This window comes from Pseudophryne corroboree, unplaced genomic scaffold (genome assembly GCF_028390025.1).
Source record: "Pseudophryne corroboree isolate aPseCor3 unplaced genomic scaffold, aPseCor3.hap2 scaffold_430, whole genome shotgun sequence".
Lineage (NCBI taxonomy): Eukaryota > Metazoa > Chordata > Amphibia > Anura > Myobatrachidae > Pseudophryne > Pseudophryne corroboree.
In genome coordinates this window covers 119,072-136,391 of record NW_026970062.1, presented here as the reverse complement: position 1 = coordinate 136,391, position 17,320 = coordinate 119,072, and the positions used below count along the sequence as shown (strand labels likewise).

The 17,320-nt window shown below is 44.9% G+C and overlaps 13 non-coding genes across 13 annotated transcripts; 8 read left to right on the top strand and 5 right to left on the bottom strand.

The window, feature by feature from the left end:
- Positions 1-5,965: 5,965 nt before the first annotated feature.
- Positions 5,966-6,039, top strand: TRNAN-AUU (transfer RNA asparagine (anticodon AUU)). The gene has a single exon. It is a non-coding gene; the product is annotated as a tRNA-Asn (tRNA).
- A 5,362-nt stretch (positions 6,040-11,401) lies between these two features.
- On the bottom strand, positions 11,402-11,517 carry LOC135026246 (U5 spliceosomal RNA). The gene has a single exon (XR_010222887.1). It is a non-coding gene; the product is annotated as a U5 spliceosomal RNA (small nuclear RNA).
- Positions 11,518-11,792: 275 nt separating this feature from the next.
- LOC135026223 (U5 spliceosomal RNA) lies at positions 11,793-11,908 on the bottom strand. Its single transcript, XR_010222864.1, has one exon. It is a non-coding gene; the product is annotated as a U5 spliceosomal RNA (small nuclear RNA).
- Positions 11,909-12,182: 274 nt separating this feature from the next.
- LOC135026207 (U5 spliceosomal RNA) lies at positions 12,183-12,298 on the bottom strand. Its single transcript, XR_010222849.1, has one exon. It is a non-coding gene; the product is annotated as a U5 spliceosomal RNA (small nuclear RNA).
- A 286-nt stretch (positions 12,299-12,584) lies between these two features.
- Positions 12,585-12,700, bottom strand: LOC135026219 (U5 spliceosomal RNA). The gene has a single exon (XR_010222860.1). It is a non-coding gene; the product is annotated as a U5 spliceosomal RNA (small nuclear RNA).
- Positions 12,701-12,970: 270 nt separating this feature from the next.
- On the bottom strand, positions 12,971-13,086 carry LOC135026212 (U5 spliceosomal RNA). The gene has a single exon (XR_010222854.1). It is a non-coding gene; the product is annotated as a U5 spliceosomal RNA (small nuclear RNA).
- Positions 13,087-13,230: 144 nt separating this feature from the next.
- On the top strand, positions 13,231-13,393 carry LOC135026181 (U1 spliceosomal RNA). Its single transcript, XR_010222831.1, has one exon. It is a non-coding gene; the product is annotated as a U1 spliceosomal RNA (small nuclear RNA).
- A 671-nt stretch (positions 13,394-14,064) lies between these two features.
- Positions 14,065-14,228, top strand: LOC135026274 (U1 spliceosomal RNA). Its single transcript, XR_010222914.1, has one exon. It is a non-coding gene; the product is annotated as a U1 spliceosomal RNA (small nuclear RNA).
- Positions 14,229-14,380: 152 nt separating this feature from the next.
- On the top strand, positions 14,381-14,543 carry LOC135026167 (U1 spliceosomal RNA). Its single transcript, XR_010222819.1, has one exon. It is a non-coding gene; the product is annotated as a U1 spliceosomal RNA (small nuclear RNA).
- A 671-nt stretch (positions 14,544-15,214) lies between these two features.
- LOC135026104 (U1 spliceosomal RNA) lies at positions 15,215-15,378 on the top strand. The gene has a single exon (XR_010222767.1). It is a non-coding gene; the product is annotated as a U1 spliceosomal RNA (small nuclear RNA).
- Positions 15,379-15,530: 152 nt separating this feature from the next.
- Positions 15,531-15,693, top strand: LOC135026160 (U1 spliceosomal RNA). The gene has a single exon (XR_010222813.1). It is a non-coding gene; the product is annotated as a U1 spliceosomal RNA (small nuclear RNA).
- Positions 15,694-16,308: 615 nt separating this feature from the next.
- On the top strand, positions 16,309-16,472 carry LOC135026249 (U1 spliceosomal RNA). The gene has a single exon (XR_010222890.1). It is a non-coding gene; the product is annotated as a U1 spliceosomal RNA (small nuclear RNA).
- Positions 16,473-16,624: 152 nt separating this feature from the next.
- Positions 16,625-16,787, top strand: LOC135026164 (U1 spliceosomal RNA). Its single transcript, XR_010222816.1, has one exon. It is a non-coding gene; the product is annotated as a U1 spliceosomal RNA (small nuclear RNA).
- Positions 16,788-17,320: the final 533 nt, after the last annotated feature.

Genomic DNA, 17,320 nt, shown 5'->3' with positions numbered 1-17,320 from the left:
GGCTTGATATTTAGATGCGGTCAGGCTTTAACGAAGTGCAAACGAAGTACCAGGGTGATGAGTTTAAGGAGTGAGGGAATTGTAATGCGATTTCTACGGTCCGTTTCTTTCACCTGTTTTTCCGTTTTCCTCTGAGGTAAAAAGACCCACTTGGACGAGAAATTTGATGAGCCGATATACAGACAACAGATGGATTAAAGAAGAAGTTTTGACAACCTTATACACAGATTTTTGATGAACTATGCCATAGATCCCCAGTTTCCCTAGAAATTTTAAAATTACGCTAGCCCAACACTTTTGTAAATCTATGGACATTGACAAAGCTTTTTGCTCGCACCTTATGGGCAAAAGCACAAAGAAGACTGCATTCAACAGACACCAAACAAGACCTCAATCGACGAATGTTCATTAACCTGACATAGAATACCACTGCATTTACCGTAATTATGTATTTTCTTCATCTCTACAACCTTCAGGTAATTACACACATAGTATAGGGAATACAGGCACAGATATCAGCAATCACATATTCCCCCATTCATGTATCATCAACTAAAATGTGCTCCCCATTTTTGTTACAACCAAAATCCGAAAAAAGCTCGGTAAAGTTTGACAGCCCATCCACAGACCCGTACCACGGGATAAGAAGGAATTCAAATGTATACTTCGCAATACCTCGAAGCTTGATTTAAAACACGTACGGCACGATGATACATGACCCCCCAAACATGGATTCATACACACATGCTTCTGCTATCTCACTAGGTCATACCCTTTTCCTACCTTCTCCTCTCCTCCCCTACCCAACCATGTAAATGTATTAACCCCTGACATATATTTTTCTCTTTTTGAAATGTTTTAGGAAGTGGCAGTTATTGTTGACTGCCAAAGGGTGGACTGTCAAAGTCAGAAAAATATCACGATGCACACTGCCATATTTGCACCTCATATGTGTCCCTGCTGCGCATGCGTGCGCTCTCCCGTGCGTGCGCATACTCGCTGTTGCGGGCACCCGCAGGCGCACGGTATGCACATTTACGGTAGAGATTGTGTGCGTCTAGCGGGCGACTCTTTCGTTACATATTTTCACCATATAATGCATTTTGTAGATTATGGTCCCTTTGATAGATTCTGAAAGTTTAGTTAATGTAGTATGTTCCTGGACAGAGAGATCCCTCATTGTTTGATACGAAGGGTCAGACAGGAGTAATACAGTGGTGTTTAGTATCCATCGGAAGAGTATTTAATTAGCAATATTCCGGTGTTGGTTTGAAGCGGATCAATCGCTCGTGCGAATAGTTATGGACATAAGAAGTTTATGAACATTTACTGTATTTGCACTTACTTATCCATGCGGCGGGAAACCCAGTTTCCCTCCCACCTGAGCTGTTGGAAATAGTCACAGCCCACCTGTATGAATCAACCTATGACCTTTTGTTATAATGCGAAGACGAATTCCTGTGTCCAATGAACAATGAGATTGTAGGGACCATTGAATTGTATTGTGTGTGGGGCATAAATAGACAGGCCGATCACATCCAGCACTCACTCTTCATCGGTTATCATTGCTGAAAATCGGGAGCTGGATGTCCAGAGGCGCATGCGATCGTTTCCTTTGTGCGTAAGTTTTCTCCGTAATCATATTGTCTTTTCTTGTTATTATGGGCCATATCTTTCTCTCTCTCTCTTCTCTTTCTCTCATTTTCTCTTAAACGTACTTGTATTGTATTTACTGTGTAGTTACCTGGTTAGATAGTCTATGTTATATTGTAGTGTATGACTTGTATTGTATTAATTCTTTTGCAAGTATAACATTCATAATATATATATTAGGCGTTGGACCCTAAGCACGGTATTTGTGTATTTCTTATAGTGTTAAGTATTCTCAGAGCGTCGGTGACGCTCGAACAGCTTTTGAGTTAATAAGGTTATACAGTGTTGCATTTACACCCTATCTCTACACTAAGGTTTTACAGCAAATTACATTGTTTGTGGTTTAGACATAAAGGTTTAACATTGTGAGCGTCGGCGCCGCTCGTGATCTCCTCGTGGTCTCGAGCGTCCGCTACGCTGATAGCGTAGCATTACGGTAGTCGCTCACCTATAAGTGTGCCCGATACCAACAGCGTATTCTCATGAGCGTCTGTATCGCTCGAGCAGCCCGCTCCCGATACAGCGTCCGTTACGCTATAGCGAACCATTACGTTAGTCAGCAGCCAATAGCGTGCCTGCCTGTGATCTCTTGGCCGTGAGCGAACGTGACGCTTGAGCGTCTCGACCACGGCTAAGCGATTGTTACGCAACGAGCGTACCCTTACGGTACTCCATACGCAAATAGCGTACAGTGTTCTTAGACCTCACAAAGGGTTTTAAATAAGATAAATATTTAGCTTTATCAAAGCGCACTGTCAGCAGTGTTCATTCCGGGAGTGGACAACTGGGATGCAGACTTCCTCAGCAGACACGACCTACATCCAGGAGAGTGGGGACTCCATCAGGAAGTCTTCGCACAGATTGCAAGTCGGTGGGGACTGTTCCAGATAGACATGATGGCGTCCCGCCTCAACAAAAAGCTACAGAGGTATTGCACCAGGTAAAGAGACCCTCGGGCAGTAGCTGTAGACGCCCTAGTGACACCGTGGGTGTTCCGGTCGGTCTATGTATTTCCTCCTCTACCTCTCATACCCAAGGTGTTGATAATAGTAAGAAAAAGAGGAGTAAGAACAATTCTCATTGTTCCAGATTGGCCGCGAAGGACCTGGTATCCAGATCTGCAGGAAATGCTCACAGAAGATCCGTGGCCACTTCCTCTAAGACAGGACCTGTTGCAACAGGGGCCCTGTCTGTTCCAAGACTTACCGCGGCTGCGTTTGACGGCATGGCGGTTGAACGCCGGATCCTAGCGGAAAAGGGTATTCCAGATGAGGTCATTCCTACGCTAATAAAGGCTAGGAAGGACGTGACATCTAAACATTATCACTGTATATGGCGAAAATATGTTTCTTTGTGTGAGGCCAGGAATGCTCATACGTAAGAATTCCACCTGGGCCACTTCCTTCACTTCCTACAAACTGGAGTGAATTTGGGCCTAAAATAAGGCTCTATTAAGGTTCAGATTTTGGCCTTATCCATTTTCTTTCAAAAGGAATTGGCCTCTCTTCCTGAAGTAAGTACAAACTTTTGTGAAGGGAGTACTGCATATTCAGCCTCCTTTTGTACCTCCGGTGGTCCCTTGGGACCTTAACGTGGTGTTAAGGTTATGGTTTGAACCACTTAAAATGGTGGAGTTTAAATATCTCACTTGGAAGGTGGTCATGTTATTAGCCTTGGCTTCCGCTAGGTGAGTGTCGGAATTAGCAGCTTTATCACATAAAATCCCCTATCTGGTTTTCCATATGGATAGAGCGGAATTGCAGACCCGTCCTCAATTCCTGCTAAAAGTGGACTCATCCTTTCATATGAACCAACCTATTGTGGTGCCTGTGGCTACGCGTGACTTGGAGGATTCCGAGTCCCTTGATGTGGTCAGGGCTTTGAAAATTTACGTGGCCAGAACGGCTAGAGTCAGAAAAACAGAAGCACTGTTTGTCCTGTATGCAGCCAACAAGATTGGCACCCCTGCTTCAAATCAGACTATTGCTCTCTGGATCTGTAACACGATTCAGCAGGCGCATTCTATGGCGGGATTGCCGTTGCCTAATTCAGTCAAGGCCCATTCCACTAGGAAGGTGGGCTCTTCTTGGGCAGCTGCCCGAGGGGTCTCGGCACTACAGCTGTGCCGAGCTGCTACTTGGTCGGGTTCAAACACCTTTGCAAAGTTCTATAAGTTTGATACCCTGGCTGAGGAGGACCTCCTGTTTGCTCAATCGGTGCTGCAGAGTCATCCGCAGGAGCCCGTTTGGGAGCTTTGGTATAATCCCCATGGTCCTTACGGAGTCCCCAGCATCCTCTAGGACGTAAGAGAAAATAAGATTTTAAACCTACCGGTAAATCTTTTTCTCGTAGTCCGTAGAGGATGCTGGGTGCCCGTCCCAAGTGCGGACTACTTCTGCAAGACTTGTATATAGTTATTGCTTACATAAGGGTTATATGTTAGTTTTCATCGGTCTTGGACTGATGCTATGTTGTTTTCATACTGTTAACTGGGTTGTATATCACAAGTTATACGGTGTGATTGGTGTGGCTGGTATGAATCTTGACCTTGGATTAACAAAAATCATTTCCTCGTACTGTCCGTCTCCTCTGGGCACAGTTTCTCTAACTGAGGTATGGAGGAGGGGCATAGAGGGAGGAGCCAGTGCACACCCAGATCTAAAGTCTTTCTTAAAGTGCCCATGTCTGCTGCGGAGCCCGTCTATCCCCCATGGTCCTTACGGAGTCCCCATCATCCTCTACGGACTACGAGAAAAAAAATTTACCGGTAGGTTTAAAATGTTATTTTTTTCTCTGCAACCCACTGCTAAATTGTGCTTCCTAGCTGTTTTTTATAAAATCACTTAATTAAATCTAACTCTGATTACGTCAGAGAAGGCCAGGTACCCTACACCATAAGAGGGGGTTTGAAATTTTGACTTGTCTACTTAAAGATCACCAAAATCTGATCACAAGGTCAATTACATCCCTGGGTGGGATTGAACCACCAACCTTTTGGTTAATTGCCCATGTAAGTGAAAGAGATCCTGAAGCACTCACTCATCATGGGAAAGTACCAATGTGTTTCTTACAAAAATTCTCCAGATTATTGACTTTTTAAAGTTTTTCTAGGAAACGTTCTAGATAAATGCTTATTAGCCTTTGTCAGTATCTACTTTTGCAAGGTGTCTATGTGGCGCAATCGGTTAGCATGTTTGGCTATTAACCAAAAGGTTGGTGGTTCAATCCCACCCAGGGATGTAATTGACCTTGTAATCAGATTTTGGTGATCTTTAAATAGACAAGTCAAAAATTCAAACCCCCTCTTATGGTGTAGGGTACCTGGCCTTCTCTGATGTAATCAGAGTTAGATTTGATTAAGTGATTTTATAAAAAAACAGCTAGGAAGCACAATTTAGCAGTGGGTTGCAGAGAAAAAAAATTATGCTGGCAGAAAAGTCCAATTTAGTGACGAAACAGCTCTTCATTTTCTGATTTTATGTTTATGCTAACAAATTTGCTCTCTGAAAAGTGTCCACAAAGCCAAGTCTCTGATTAACACCTTTGTAGGGATGGTTTTTCACCTATTACTGAATTAAACTTGCTTCATTGGAAAGGCAGCAAGATGCATCCTCATTTCAATGTCTACTGAAATAATACAGGTTGACACCAGGAAACATAAACGTCACTGCATCCTTGCTGCTTCCTCATGGGGAAGTCTGTTTAATGTGAAAACAAGGTGATATCTAATCAGCACACAGGTAAGGAATTAAGAAAATCTTTCTTTATGGGTGAAGATGTTTCTCACAAAATTGTTGCACCAAAGCATCATTGAAATTCAAGCTGGAAAGATGATTTTAATATATCACTTGTACATTTTGTACTGCTCTTCTGGTGACAATGTAGTTTGTTTTTGTCCATTACCATTTTAATAATAGGGTAAAGAAAATTAAGTGGATTTTTTAAAGAAAACAATACTGTCAATATACTATTAAAACAAATTAAAATGGTAAAAGTTATTGTACTTTAAGTAAAAATAAAAGAGCCAAAATATCAATCCCAGTTTTGGATTACTTTAATTAACAAAAAACAATGCATATAGCAGAGGATAGTTTCAATCTGCCTACCTCTGGGTTATGGGCCCAGCATGCTTCCGTTGCAGTACTCTGCTGCTCATGTAAGTGCAAGAGATCCTGAAGCACTCACTCATCATGGGAAAGTACCAATGTGTTTCTTACAAAAACTCTCCAGATTATTGACTTTTTAAAGTTTTTCTAGGAAACGTTCTAAATGAATGCTTATTAGCCTTTGTCAGTATATACTTTTACGAGGTGTCTCTGTGGTGCAATCGGTTAGCATGTTTGGCTATTAACCAAAAGATTGGTGGTTCAATCCCACCCAGGGATGTAATTGACCTTGTGATCAGATTTTGGTGATCTTTAAGTAGACAAGTCAAAATTTCAAACCCCCTCTTATGGTGTAGGGTACCTGGCCTTCTCTGATGTAATCAGAGTTAGATTTGATTAAGTTATTTTATAAAAAACAGCTAGGAAGCACAATTTAGCAGTGGGTTGCAGAGAAAAAAAAATTATGCTGGCAGAAAAGTCCAATTGAGTGATTAAACAGCTCTTCATTTTCTGACTTTATTTTTATGCTAACAAATTTGCTCTCTGAAAAGTGTCCTCAAAGCCAAGTCTCTTATTAACACCTTTGTAGGAATGTTTTTTCACCTATTACTGAATTAAACTTGCTACATTGGAAAGGCAGCAAGATGCATCCTCATTTCAATGTCTACTGAAATAATACAGGTTGACACCAGGAAACATAAACGTTACTGCATCCTTGCTGCTTTCTCATGTGGAAGTCTGTTTAATGTGAAAACAAGGTAATATCTAATCAGCACACAGATAAGGAATTAAGAAAATCTTTCTTTATGGGTGAAGATGTTTCTCACAAAATTGTTGTCCCAATGCATCATTGAAATTCAAGATGGAAGATGATTTTAATATATCACTTGTACATTTTGCATTGCTCTTCTGGTGACAATGTAGTTTGTTTTTGTCAATTACCATTTCAGGAATAGGGTAAAGAATATTAAGTGGATTTTTTAAAGAAAACAATGCTGATAATATACTATTAAAACAAATTAAAATGATAAAAGTTATTGTACTTTAAGTAAAAATAAAAGAGCCAAAATATCAATCCCAGTTTTTGATTACTTTAATTATAAAAAAAAAATGCACATAGCAGAGGATAGTTTCGATTAATCGACCTCTGGGTTATGGGCCCAGCATCCTTCCATTGCACTACTCTGCTGCTCATGGAAGTCCGAGAGATCCTGAAGACTAAATTGATTAAAGGCCTAAAAGTACTGGACTATAAGGAAAGACTTACTAGGCTGAATATGTATACACTAGAAAAGAGGTGCCTAAGAGGAGATATTATTAATATCTTCAAATATGTAAAGATACATAACAAAGAGTTATCAGAGGAATTATTTATTAAAAGAACACGTGGTCACTCGCTGCGACTGGAGGAAAGTTCAGAATGCAATGGAGGAAAGGGTTCTTCACTGTTAGGGCAATCAGGATGTGGAATTCCCTGCCAGGGAAGGTGGTAATGGCGGACTCTGTAATTGGATTTAAAAAAGGAATGGATACATTTCTGAATGAAAAAGCTATCCAAGGTTATAATACTTAAAATATCAACATGGTTAATCCGGGGGTAACATGAGTTATAGTAGCTAACTAGTCATAAAACATTATTCAGCAAGTATGTAGAATCATCACAACTTAAAACAGGTTGAACACGATGGGCAATTTGCCTCTATTCAACCTCAAAAACTATGTTACTATATGTTACTATATTACTGTAGTATACAGAACACCACAATGCAATGAGCAGTGATAGTGAGCACTGATGAGGATACTAGAACTGACACTGAGCAGCAAGATGCAGCACTGGACTATTAGTAATGTACTGTAGTATGCTGAGCACCACAATGCAGCACAAGACAATGAGCAGTGATACTGAGCACTGATGAGGATACTACTGAGAACTGACACTGAGCAGGAGAGACACACTACTAGTATTACTGAGCAGCAATAAGTAACCACTGATACTGAGCACTGATATTGAGATTTCCACTGAGAGAACATAGCCACGTCCTCTCCGCTCTCTCTTCAATGCACGAGTAAAAATGGCGGCAACGCGCAGCTCTATATATAATATCCGAATCTCGCGAGAATCCGACAGCGGGATGATGACATTTTCCCTTGTTCAGGTTTTCCGAGTCAGGCGGGAACAACCGAGCCTGCCTCAGACCAGTGTAAACCACGTGGAGTTCGTGGGGAATTCGGTTCTCGGAGAACCGAACCCGCTCCTCTCTACCTTATACCCATCAATTTTTTTTATTTTCAATCTAAGCCCCTGCAGTTTTCTGTAAGCATCTGCTTCGCTATGATGATCAACAAGTCACAAGGGCAAACACTCAGGGCTTGAGGCATAGATCTTTGGACCAGCTGCTACAAGCATGGCAGAGGTGTCACTATCACTGGTGACCCCCAGAGAGGTGGCGAGGGAGATTGTAATGCAGTGCGTGCAAATAAGCAGCGCAATGGTAAAAAGGAGGCATGATTTCATAGGTAGGGGCGTGGCCTGGTGGCCTGAATCTACATTTTGTTGCTCCGGGTGTCCCGGGGGTTGGGGGCTGCACCCGGGGACTAGTGTGTAAGCGGTGCTGGCTCCTGCACAGTGACAGGGCATGGCCACCCAGTATGACACCTCCCTTTTTTACCATGCTGTAATTGCAGTCGCACTGCAGTTCAGCGTGATCATAAACAATGGTGTAGCCTCCTGCTGGTGCAGACTGTATGTGCGCGCAGGAAGCCGCCACCATTTTTGTGATCACAGCGGCTGAATGTGATGTCATACAGCCGCTGTGACCACGCCCCCTGTGTCTCCTCCATTGCAGACCCCATTTTGAAGCCTTGCCCCCGCACTGCTCCATCCCTGACCTGGAAATGGAGTGTTGCTGACCCCACTCTCCCCCCCTGCCCCGATTGACAGGCAGAGGCGATCGCATGCAGGCACATGCGTATGCTCTTAGCAATTTTTGCAGTTGGATCGCTTATTGTGATTGCAATCCAACCTGAATCAGGCCCTATTACCTATCACAATGCGCTGCGGGCAGTACAAAATTGGGTTAATATAGGAGAAAAACCCCCAGACCTGTGCTCCTTAACTGTACCTGGTGGCTAGTGGAGCGGCTGCCCAGTAATCAGTGTCCACCCCAGTGCGCACACGGCCCACCCCCTACGGCCACGCTCCCCTTAATCAGCGGCCTCGTGATCCGGAAGGGCGGTGTGTGTGTGACTGACCTTAGGAAGAAACCGGAGCCTCCGCTGCAGTGACCCAGCAACCAGGGCACGGGAGTATACAGCGCCGCTGGGAGTGATGAAGCTGCAGTAAAGATGTCTATTAGACCTAGCCTGCTGCAGCCCTTGTAGATTCTCATAAAACAAGTTCTTCTTTTCTTGTCAAAATTAATAGCTAAGAATAGGCTGCCTGAGGCAGGCCCCTGTTAAGTGGCCTGCTACTGAAGGCACCAACTACAAACTGAGCTCCCTGTTCATGGAAGCGGGGTTATAGAGGAGGATGCGCTGAGCATCTTGGGAACAGTCAAAAGCTTTGAGCCGGTTGGTGCCTCAGATCAAGATCCTACTCTACACCCCAATGTGAATCCTTGTGGAGTCCAGTGTACCCCACAGAAGAAATTAATGTGTCACACCCATTGGCAGCAACCTTAGAATAGCTGCTGACGGGCACAATTGAGAAAGGAAGGGGGGGGGGGCATTTGAATCCAGCAAATAGATGCAATTCAAATATGTAATTTGTACCTTCCTATTTTAAAATATAATGGATGAACCTCACCGTGTGAGAACAATCTTCATGATCAAGAGATCTAATATGTAAAATAAGTATGAGTTGGGATAGGGCTGGGGAGGGTGGCAGCTCGGGCAGCCCCTCCCCCGTCAAGTTAAGGAGATTCAACTGAGGAAGCACAAGGGAACTCTCGTCTGGGGACAACAACTGCAGGGAGACCACATCTTTTCAGATGAACATGGGAGGGCGGAAGGCTGCCTAATACTGAAGCACCATCAAATATCAAACCATATCCAACAACTAGTACAAGCATTCCTGGGGAAAGGTCTGCAGCAGACGGATTTGCATACGGTGATGTCATCCAAGCAGTGGGCCAAAGTTGGCTGGAACCCTCATCTGCATATAAAAAGAGAAAAGGGGCATGCAGGGCATGGCGGCCTTTTGCAGTGCTTGGATGACCCCTAGTTCGCATTAAACACCCCCACCCTCCTTTGGTGTGGGGCTCATGTTGGCCATGCCCCATCCCCTGAAGCATTCATGCTGATTTCTTGCAGCAGCTGGGCACTGTAACAGCTCCAGAGCTGCTCTGTAAGGCAAGTAAAAGGGTGTGGGCCCTGCAGCACCACCTGTAGTTCGCATTGTGCGTTGGAAGGCACAAAGTAAGCAGACGGGAGGAGAAGTCAGGATAGTACACAAGGGCATCCTTTTCTCTTAGTCCGTAAAGGATGCTGGGGTCACATTAAGAACCATGGGGTATAGACGGGATCCGCAAGAGACATGGGCACTTTAAGACTTTCAAAGGGTGTGAACTGGCTCCTCCCTCTATGCCCCTCCTCCAGACTCCAGTTATAGGAACTGTGCCCAGGGAGACGGACATTTCGAGGAAAGGATTTATTGTTAAACTAAGGTGAGCATCTTACCAGCTCACACCTTAAGCATGCCACAGAACGTGGCATTCAACAGAACACAAGCCAACGGCATGAACAATTGCAGCAAAAAGCTGACCAGAACCGTAACACAACATGTGTATAACCACAAGTAATAACTGCAGACACAGTATGGACTGGGACGGGTGCCCAGCATCCTCTACGTACTAAGAGAAAAGGATTTACCGGTAGGTATTAAAATCCTATTTTCTCATACGACCTAGAGGATGCTGGGGTCACATTAAGAACCATGGGGTTATACCAAAGCTCTTGAACGGGTGGGAGAGTGCGTACGACTCTGCAGCACCGAATGACCCAACTTGAGGTTATCATCAGCCAAGGTATCAAACTTGTAAAACTTAGCAAAAGTGTTTACTAAATAGCTGCTCGGCAAAGTTGCAATGCTGAGACTCCCCGACCAGCTGCCCAGGATGAACCCACCTTTCTAGTAGAATGGGTCTTCACCTAATTCAGTAACGGCAATCCTGCCGTGGAATGAGCATGCTGAATCTTACCACAGATTCAGCGCATAATGGTCTGCATGGAAGCAGGACACCCAATCCTGTTGGGAGCATACAAGACAAACAGAGCCTCTGTTTTCCTAATCTGAACCGTTCTGGTGACATAAATTTTCAAAGTTCTGACCACAGCCAGAGACTTTGACTCAACGAAGGTGTCAGTGGCCAAAGGCACCATGTGGAAAGATGAACCACCTTTGGCAGAAATTGTTGACGTGTCCTCAATTCTGCTCTATCTTCATGAAAGATCAAATAAAGGCTCTTGTGATACTGCATGGTTTGTACTGTTTTCCATGTGCTCCCAGATCTTTCAAGCAAGTAGCATGGTCAAGAAAGTTCTGTTTGAAAAGAAACAAACATTTACTGTCATTGTTATGCAAATAAACTTACATTAAAGCTAACAAGAAAGCCCACTCGTTCTGTCTTTAAACTGATAAAAGAAACCCCAATAATATGGGGCATGCAAAAATTGAGATAAAACTCAGTTTTGCTCCTCTCCACGGAAATCTTTAATAAAAGGCGAAATATTTGTTAGTTCTGAAGAGAAACCAGAGCATGACCAAGATTCCACCTGTCGCCTGAGTGCCATGCCAGCAGTTCTCATTCAGCTCAAAGTGAGCACCCAATTTGAATGAAAGAAAGCAGATTTCTCACCAGGCTTCCCCTTGCTATAAACATGGTTTGTACTCTTTTCCATGTGCTCCCAGATCTTTCAAACAATTAGTGTGGTCAAGAAAGTTCTGTTTGAAAAGAAACAAACATTTACTGTCATTTCTATGCAAATGAGCTTACATTAAAGAACACTCGTTCTATCTTTAAACCGATAAAATAAAACCCCAATAAGATGGGGCATGCAAAAATTGAGATAAAACTCAGTTTTGCTCCTCTCCACGGAAATCTTTAGTAAAAGGCGAAAGATTTGTTCGTTCTGAAGAGAAACCACAGCATGACCAAGATTCTACCTGTCGCCTGAGTGCCATGCCAGCAGTCCTCATTCAGCTCAAAGTGAGCACCCAATTTGAAAGAAAGAAAACAGATTTCTCACCAGGCTTCCCCTTGCTATAAACATGGTTTGTACTCTTTTCCATGTGCTCCCAGATCTTTCAAGCAATTAGTATAGTCAAGAAAGTTCTGTTTGAAAAGAAACAAACATTTACTGTCATTTCTATGCAAATGAGCTTACATTAAAGCACACTCGTTCTATCTTTAAACTGATAAAAGAAACCCCAATAAGACGGGGCATGCAAAAATTGAGATAAAACTCAGTTTTGCTCCTCTCCACGGAAATCTTTAGTAAAAGGCGAAAGATTTGTTCGTTCTGAAGAGAAACCAGAGCATGACCAAGATTCCACCTGTTGCCTGAGTGCCATGCCAGCAGTCCTCATTCAGCTCAAAGTGAGCACCCAATTTGAAAGAAAGAAAGCAGATTTCTCTCCAGGCTTCCCCTTGCTATAAGCATGGTTTGTACTCTTTTCCATGTGCTCCCAGATCTTTCAAGCAATTAGTATGGTCAAGAAAGTTCTGCTTGAAAAGAAACAAACATTTATTGTCATTGTTATGCAAATAAACTTACATTAAAGCTAACAAGAAAGCACACTCGTTCTGTCTTTAATCCGATAAAAGAAACCCCAATAATATGGGGCATGCAAAAATTGAGATAAAACTCAGTTTTGCTCCTCTCCACGGAAATCTTTAGTAAAAGGCGAAAGATTTGTTCGTTCTGCAGAGAAACCAGAGCATGACCAAGATTCCACCTGTCGCCTGAGTGCCGTGCCAGCAGTCCTCATTCAGATCAAAGTGAGCGCCCAATTTGAAAGAAAGCAGATTTCTCACCTGTCTTCTCCTTGCTATAAGCATGGTTTGTACTGTATTCCATGTGCTCCCAGATCTTTCAAGCAAGTAGCATGGTCAAGAAAGTTCTGTTTGAAAAGAAACAAACATTTACTGTCATTTCTATGCAAATGAGCTTACATTAAAGCACACTCATTCTATCTTTAAACCGATAAAAGAAACCCCAAAAAGATGAGGCATGCAAAAATTGAGATAAAACTCGGTTTTGCTCCTCTCCACGGAAATCTTTAGTAAAAGGCGAAAGATTTGTTCGTTCTGAAGAGAAACCAGAGCATGACCAAGATTTTTATCTGAAAATATGTGTTCTCCCTGCAGTTGTTGTCCCCAGATGAGAGTTCCCTTGTGCTGCCTCAGTTGAATCTCCTTTACTTGACAGGGGGATGCTCGAGCAGCGACCCTCCCCAGCTCTAGCCCAACTCCTACTTACCTGCCAGGTGAGATACTATGATCATGAAGGTGCTTCTCCCAGGGCAAGGCTCACCCATTGCACTCCGGGTGTGCTGCTTCTGCGTTTTCCCCAAATGTGGGAAACTTGACTGCATAATTTGTGTTTCCCCTGGTCGGCTCTCGTATAATTCAGATCTCTTTGTCTCAGGTCTCTCTCCAGCCTAGTTTGCTGTCTGTTTCCACTTCTCTTTTCTTGAGCCGCTCCCTTCTATGCCCTTGCGCACTATCCTGACTTCTCCCGTCTGCTTACTTCGTGCCTTCCAACACACAATGCAAACTACAGGTAGTGCTGCAGGGCCCACACCCTTTTACTTGCCTTACAGAGCGTCTCTGGAGCAGTTACAGTGCCCAGCTGCTGCAAGAAATCAGCTTGAATGCTTCAGGGGCTGGGGCATAGCCAACATGAGCCCCACACCGAAGGAGGGTGGAGGTGTGTAATGCGAACTAGGGGTCATCCAAGCGCCGCAAAAGGCCGCCATGCCCTGCACGCCCCTTGTCTCTTTTCATATGCAGACGAGGGTTGAAGCCAACTTTGACCCACTGTTTGGATGACATCACCATATGCAAATCCATCTGCTGCAGGCCTTCCCCCAGGAATGCTTGCACTAGTTGTTGCATTTGGTTTGTTGTTTGGGGGTGCTTCAGTATTAGGCAGCCTTCTGCCCTCCCATGTTCATCTGAAAATATGTGTTCTCCCTGCAGTTGTTGTCCCCAGATGAGAGTTCCCTTGTGCTGCCTCAGTTGAATCTCCTTTACTTGACAGAGATGTGCCTGAGCAGCGGCCCTCCCCAGCCCTATCCCAAATCATACTTATTTTGCATAGGCGATACCATGGTCATGAAGATTGTTCTCCCAGGGTGAGGTTCATTCATTGCATTCTGGGTATGCTGACCCCTGTGATTTCCCCAAATGTGGGAAACTCGACTGCATTATTTGTGGTAGTGGGGGACTGTGTTTGTGCTTTCCTCTGGTCAGCTCTGGTAAAAATCAGATTTCTTTATATCAGATCTTCCTCTAGCCTTGTTCTTCTTTCGAGAGTTCCCTTGTGCTGCCTCAGTTGGATCTCTTTCACTTGAGAGGGGGGTGCCCGAGCAGCGACCCTCCCCAGCTCTAGCCCAACTCCTACTTACCTGCCAGGTGAGATACTATGATCATGAAGGTGCTTCTCCCAGGGCAAGGCTCACCCATTGCACTCTGGTTGTGCTGCCCCTGCGATTTCCCCAAATGTGGGAAACTTGACTGCATAATTTGTGTTTCCCTTGGTCATCTCTCGTATAATTCAGATCTCTTTGTCTCAGGTCTCTCTCCAGCCTAGTTTGCTGTCTGTTTCCACATCTCTTTTCTTGAGCCGCTCCCTTCTATGCCCTTGCGCACTATCCTGACTTCTCCCGTCTGCTTACTTCGTGCCTTCCAACGCACAATGCAAACTACAGGTAGTGCTGCAGGGCCCACACCCTTTTACTTGCCTTACAGAGCAGCTCTGGAGCAGTTACAGTGCCCAGCTGCTGCAAGAAATCAGCTTGAATGCTTCAGGGGCTGGGGCATAGCCAACATGAGCCCCACACCGAAGGAGGGTGGAGGTGTGTAATGCGAACTAGGGGTCATCCAAGCGCCGCAAAAGGCCGCCATGCCCTGCACGCCCCTTTTCTCTTTTCATATGCAGACGAGGGTTGAAGCCAACTTTGACCCACTGCTTGGATGGCATCACCATATGCAAATCCATCTGCTGCAGGCCTTCCCCCAGGAATGCTTGCACTAGTTGTTGCATTTGGCTTGTTGTTTGGGGGTGCTTCAGTATTAGGCAGCCTTCTGCCCTCCCATGTTCATCTGAAAATATGTGTTCTCCCTGCAGTTGTTGTCCCCAGATGAGAGTTCCCTTGTGCTGCCTCAGTTGAATCTCCTTTACTTGAAAGAGATGTGCCTGAGCAGCGGCCCTCCCCAGCCCTATCCCAAATCATACTTATTTTGCATAGGAGAGACCATGGTCATGAAGATTATTCTCCCAGTGTGAGGTTCATTTATTGCATTCTGGGTATGCTGACCCCTGTGATTTCCCCAAATGTGGGAAACTCGACAGCATTATTTGTGGTAGTGGGGGACTGTGTTTGTGTTTTCCTCTGGTCAGCTCTGGTAAAAGTCAGATTTCTTTGTTTCAGATCTTCCTCTAGCCTTGTTCTTCTTTCGAGAATTCCCTTGTGCTGCCTCAGTTGGATCTCCTTCACTTGACAGGGGGGTACCCGAGCAGCGACCCTCCCCAGCTCTAGCCCAACTCCTACTTACCTGCCAGGTGAGATACTATGATCACGTAGGTGCTTCTCCCAGGGCAAGGCTCACCCATTGCACTCTGGGTGTGCTGCTCCTGCGATTTCCCCAAATGTGGGAAACTTGACTGCATAATTTGTGTTTCCCCTGGTCGGCTCTCGTATAATTCAGATCTCTTTGTCTCAGGTCTCTCTCCAGCCTAGTTTGCTGTCTGTTTCCACTTCTCTTTTCTTAAGTGCCTTCCAATGCACAATGCAAACTACAGGTAGTGCTGCAGGGCCCACACCCTTTTACTTGCCGTACAGAGCAGCTCTGGAGCTGTTACAGTGCCCAGCTGCTGCAAGAAATCAGCTTGAATGCTTCAGGGGCTGGGGCATAGCAAACATGAGCCCCACACCGAAGGAGGGTGGGGATGTTTAATGCGAACTAAGGGTCATCCAAGCGCCGCAAAAGGCCGCCATGCCCTGCATACCCCTTTTCTCTTTTCATATGCAGATGAGGGTTCCAGCCAACTTTGGCCCACTGCTTGGATGACATCACCGTATGCAAATCCGTCTTCTGCAGAACTTCCCCCAGGAATGCTTGTACTAGTTGTTGCATTTGGTTTGTTGTTTGGGGGTGCTTCAGTATTAGGCAGCCTTCTGCCCTCCCATGTTCATCTGAAAATATGTGTTCTCCCTGCAGTTGTTGTCCCCAGATGGGAGTTCCCTTGTGCTGCCTCAGTTGAATCTCCTTTACTTGACAGAGATGTGCCTGAGCAGCGGCCCTCCCCAGCCCTATCCCAAATCATACTTATTTTGCATAGGAGATACCATGGTCATGAAGATTGTTCTCCGAGGGTGAGGTTCATTCATTGCATTTTGGGTATGCTGACCCCTGTGATTTCCCCAAATGTGGGAAACTCGACTGCATTATTTGTGGTAGTGGGGGACTGTGTTTGTGCTTTCCTCTGGTCAGCTCTGGTAAAAATCAGATTTCTTTATATCAGATCTTCCTCTAGCCTTGTTCTTCTTTCGAGAGTTCCCTTGTGCTGCCTCAGTTGGATCTCTTTCACTTGAGAGGGGGGTGCCCGAGCAGCGACCCTCCCCAGCTCTAGCCCAACTCCTACTTACCTGCCAGGTGAGATACTATGATCATGAAGGTGCTTCTCCCAGGGTAAGGCTCACCCATTGCACTCTGGTTGTGCTGCCCCTGCGATTTCCCCAAATGTGGGAAACTTGACTGCATAATTTGTGTTTCCCTTGGTCATCTCTCGTATAATTCAGATCTCTTTGTCTCAGGTCTCTCTCCAGCCTAGTTTGCTGTCTGTTTCCACTTCTCTTTTCTTGAGCCCCTGCCTTCTATGCCCTTGTGCACTCTCCTGACTTCTCCTGTCTGCTTACTTTGTGCCTTCCAACGCACAATGCGAACTACAGGTAGTGCTGCAGGGCCCACACCCTTTTACTTGCCTTACAGAGCAGCTCTGGAGCTGTTACAGTGCCCAGCTGCTGCAAGAAATCAGCTTGAATACTTCAGGGGCTGGGGCATAGCCAACATGAGCCCCACACCGAAGGAGAATGGAGGTGTTTAATGCGAACTAGGGGTCATCCAAGCACCGCAAAAGGCCGCCATGCCCTGCATAACCCTTTTCTCTTTTCATATGCAGATGAGGGTTCCAGCCAACTTTGGCCCACTGCTTGGATGACATCACCGTATGCAAATCCGTCTTCTGCAGACCTTCTCCCAGGAATGCTTTTACTAGTTGTTGCATTTGGTTTGTTGTTTGGGGGTGCTTCAGTATTAGGCAGCCTTCTGCCCTCC